At 47.1% G+C, this 4,983-nt stretch overlaps 1 long non-coding RNA gene across 1 annotated transcript; it reads left to right on the forward strand.

The window, feature by feature from the left end:
* The first annotated feature begins 685 nt into the window (after positions 1 to 685).
* On the forward strand, positions 686 to 2,658 carry LOC144716784 (uncharacterized). Its single transcript, XR_013584992.1, has 3 exons — positions 686 to 1,608; positions 1,677 to 1,783; positions 2,379 to 2,658. It is a non-coding gene; the product is annotated as an uncharacterized LOC144716784 (long non-coding RNA).
* Positions 2,659 to 4,983: the final 2,325 nt, after the last annotated feature.

Genomic DNA, 4,983 nt, shown 5'->3' on the forward strand with positions numbered 1-4,983 from the left:
AGGGAGGAGTGATGCAATCACAGGCGACAATCCTACGGTTGCGGCTCGCTCACAAGATTGCACAGTTAGTCAACAGGGCAAAGGGGTCGGCGCAAGGCAACGACCGGCTGCGGTACTTTTTGGCGCTCGCGCTATCAAGCACGTGCTCGGCAGCCCTGCTGACGGCGATGGGGCCACACACCGAACAAATGCACGGTGGCTCCGGTGAGGTCTCGAGTGGCCTTGAAGACCCGTGGCATTGCGTATGAGGCCGGGAGTCAACTGTGCCATGATGGCGCACACCATTGAAGTCGTCTACGACGTCGTCCGCCCCGCCCGCCACTGTCATCGAAGATCGGGTGATAATGCTTGAATATCCTATCTTCATTTTTGTTGTTTGTTTCTCGTGTTTTGTGTTTTTCTTGCCTCGTCTTTACGTCACGGTTGCGACGCGTTCCGCACGTCCATCGTCGTCGTCACGGGAGGGGTCCTTAGCCAATTTGGATCCCCTCCCTCGTGGCCTTCGTCCCTTGTTTTCTCTTCTTTTTATGTCTTAATTTCCCCTTCAATGTGTAATGGGGCCCCGTTATATAAGGGCCTCTAATGGACTCTACCCCCCTTGTTGACCCAGCTAAGGGGGCCCATTGACCTCTTCCCCCGTTATAAGGGAAGAGGGGGGCGCCCTAGCTTTTTAGACCAGGAAAAAACAGAAGAAAAGCATTTTCGTGTTGAATTTCGGGTCTCCCCCTTCGATAGAGAAGATCTTAGAGAGGAAGGGAGAAGAGGAGAGCGATTGAGCAAGACGGGGACTGAACTCTCACTCCGGTGAGATTCTCCACCGCTTGTCCACGGAGATTGCGGAAGAAGCCCTCATGATTCAGTCGGTGTTATCTCAGCTAGGATCCGACCAATTTCAGGCGCCGGGAAGGGGTTCAACGACGGACACGGGAGTCTCTCCCTCTTCCCCCCCTTCCCCCCCCCCCCCCCCCATGGTAATCTGGGTGTGCCGCCTTGGTCCGACCCTCCCTGATTGATCGGAATCACCCCGACAGCCCGAGAATTCAGTGGTGGAACATTGATGTTTGTTCGTGGTCAGAAGAATTCCCCGGTTATACCCTCGGAGATCCGGTGTCGTCGTGATTCAGCACCGCTTACAGGACCTGTGTTCAACCTTCGACGCCGTCGGGAGCCCTGAGTGGCTTGCTGACCCGAGCCGCCGTTGGCGGACTCCCCCCGCTGCTGCCCTGACTGGCAGCCGGTCGAACTTCTGACCCGGCCGACCATTTGGTCATGATCTACCCGATCGGTCTGACCGATCCGATACGATCCGACCGGCCAGGCTGATCGAACCGACCGATTCAATCTGGTCGATCGCCCCGACCGATCCGACCCGGTCGATCAACCTGACCAGCTCTAGCTGACCAAACCGACCGGCCGTCCTGCCCGTTCTGGCTGACTAGGCCGACCGAGCGGCACCGTGCTAGCTGCCTGCATAACTCCGACAGCCGCTGCACAAAACATGGGTACCCCTTCGTGAGGGTTATCCTGTCGTTGCCGCGCCGCTCACCTTGGCCGACCTCTTAGTTCGTGCTGCGCCGTCCATCGCTGTGCCAGCCCCGTCGCCTGTTGGTTTGAACTGCACGCGCTGCCAACTCATTCATTCTCCTCTCTTCTCTGACCTTTACGAATAACTCCAGCATCACTGCTCGTTGAGCCGCCGTGTGTTCTCCGGCGTCTCCCCACTACACCCTCTCTGAATTGCCGCCGACGTCGACGAATCCTGCACCATGAGCCCATTGACAAGGTACGCCGTCCTCTCCCATTGCTCATTTAATTACTTCTCACAGTAGATTATCATCCTGACTCCACTGCACTCGGGCTAGGTAGGTGAGAGAGGCAACTTGAGAGAAAACTATGACTTTTGGGTGTCTTACCGGTATGGACGAGTACGTCTGTTACGTGTGAGTCGTACGGATAGATTCTGTTCGGCCGTAGATGCCTTCGTCGCTCCGACAAGGTTCGAGGGGCCACCATCGTCACCACCCGGCGATCTGTCCAAGCTTGGAGCTCGGCACCTGCACGTACGACACGTAGGACATTCATCCAATCGTAGTTACATCAACCCGTTAGGGTTTTAGATCCGTCGGACGACAACACTGTCGACGTTCGATACCATCATCTCTTATCGGCACCAAGCCATCATACTTAGTATTGACCGCACGACCTCCTGAGACGACGTCCGACATCATGCCACCTCCTTAGGGCGTTGCGTGATTAGTTTGTCGCGTGGTGTCCCACGACCTACATGCGGATTGTCGTGATAGTATCGCAGTGACTCGTCCGAGGAAGATAGGAAAGTTCACATGTGATTAACAGTGGTGAAGCGGTGACTCATCCAGGGCACTAACAAGCGGGCGACACAGGTTGCAACGGTGCCAACCACACCAGGCGATCCACGGCGTGGCTGGTGCACCATGCGGTGATAGAACGGAGAAAGAGGGCGTGCACTCCAGCGACGATGGGAATGGTACTGGCGGGTGAGTCAGGCAGCGCGCCCCCACCCCCTCTCTCTTTGTGCTCTTTAGACTCTTCGTCTTCCCTTCTTCCTCTCTTCTCCTTGTTCCTCCTCTGTTCTTCTTCTAGTGAGACCAAGTGAAGGAAACAGTTCTTTCAAAATAACACCGTTCTGCCGACCTAGGGCGCCCTCTTCTCCCTTATATAGGGAGTCAAGATGGGCCCCTAGGGTGGCCCAATAAGGGGGGGTCCATGTACATAGGACCCCCTTTAAAACACAATAAAACATTGTAAATTAACGGCGCGATGACGACATGAATGGTGCAACACACGAAATGCGTAATGACACATGACGGACATGAGCACGACATGAAAAACACAAATATGCAAACACCATTAAATGACAAACTGAATGAGTGCGAACTGACGAAAATCAAAACGTGAAATTACAGACGCGTTCACTTGGGGTATTCGAACCCGGGTGTTTCACCTTTGCCTTGGCGGGCCGTTGATGACAAAAATGGTGGCGCTGAAGACGTCTTTGACAGGATGGGCTGGCACGCTCCATCACTTAGCCAAATGGGCTAAGCCCTATTGGGCGTGACCCGATATGGTTAGGACTTAGTTAATTTGACCAAGCCCTCCACTCTCCACTTTTTTTGCCCTAAATGATGGAATTCAAACAAGATTTTTTTTTGAAATTTTAAAGGGTGAATGAAGGATGATCTAAAGAGATATTGGAATGGATTTTAGAGGGAGAAATAAATGATTTTAGAGAGAAAAAATGACTGAAATGAAGAGACAGAGAGAAAATGAAAAGAGAGTGTATTAGAAGTTTGAGATGGAATTTGAAGTTGAGAATGAAGGATACTTTTTATGAAATTTTGATATGATGAACTAGGTATATGTATGAAGATCTAGAGAGAGACCGGAACAGTTCTAGAGAGAGAAAGTAGGAAAAATTGAATGTTTAGAGTGAGAAAATGATGGATTTGAAAGGTAAATGGATGGATGATGATGCGAAAATGGAAACCTAGATTCCTAAAACCTCAATGCAAGCATGTTGAGCTCTCAATGCTTCCAATCAAGTCTTGGTCCTTATATTTTTCGAGGATCAGGCATTGTTCAATGCAAACAAGATATGAGATTGAAGGAAAACTTCAACAAACTTACATTAAGCAGGTTGAACACTTGGATCCTTAAATATGCCTTGTTCTGCTGGCCAGCCACTTCAAAGAGCATGTCCAGAATGAGGGGAAATGAGGGATAGAAGAGTATTTATAGATTAGAAGAATTATTAAAATACCCCTTTGGGTATTTTCTATTTTCTTTTCTTGCCATTTTTGCCTCTTTTTCTCCATGGTTGAGAGTTTCCCTTTGTAATCTTCATATTTTTTCTTTGTAGGGCTTTTGAGAGCCCAATGGACAGGTCAGGTAGTGGCCCATATTCCTATGATTTCTCATTTGGAGGCCCAAAATACCATTTTTCTCCTTTCAATCCCCCTTTTGAGAATCACTATAGTCTCAAAATTCCCCAATTTCTGAAGAATTGTACCTTCTCATTCTTTTGAATTTGTGCTCATGTGAAACTATAGAATTCTCATCAGTAATAAACTTCTTGACTTCAAACAAGTCAAGGAGTTTAGTTAAAAAAATAACCATAATGTGGAACATTAGAATTTATAGCTTATGCATAAATATTTAGTTAATTCAAATAATAACATGATAAATTATAAACTAATAATACTGAAACATATAAAATGTATGAAAATATATGTTCATTTATCATGTTATCAAGCACATTGACCACATACAATGCTTCAAATAACATGAATATCATAATTATTTTTTAGTAAACATTGGATTTGATGAACCTTCCATTTTAGGAAAGAAGACATGCGATCTATATCACACACATCATCAACCTTGTAGCGTAAGTTGGGTTGAGTAGTCTAGATGTGACAAATGACCCATCATAGCAGATCATTCTTGAATGACACTGTGATTTTTGCATTAAATGACAGAGAGCAACATAACAAATTCGATCACTATGGTTTGTCTTCCTTAGGTGACGTGATTCTTTGGCTCAAGGAAATAGTCACTGCAGTAGTATACAAGTAACTTATCCTGTTGAACCATAAATTGTGTCCAACTAACAAGGTGGAACTTCACTACTGTCATGCTCATTGCCAGCACCAAGAATAGGGGCGTTCATGACATGATGGCATTGAATGTAGTAAAAAACTAACCTTGATTGAAGAGTAGGAAATAATAAACAAATATGTAGGAATACTGCAGCCCCTTGAAATGGCCTCTGAACCTGGTTGCTAATGAAAGTTGCAAACATAAATGAAGCTATTATTATCACTAAAGCAATATAATGACATATTGATATTGTCATGCAATGTATTAGAGATGCAACCCTGTTTTAGGCTAATTGTGTCATCTAGAGACAACATCATCTGCCTACAATTTTTGTCATGTGATGAA

Source organism: Wolffia australiana, chromosome 2 (assembly GCF_029677425.1).
Source record: "Wolffia australiana isolate 7733 chromosome 2, ASM2967742v1".
Lineage (NCBI taxonomy): Eukaryota > Viridiplantae > Streptophyta > Magnoliopsida > Alismatales > Araceae > Wolffia > Wolffia australiana.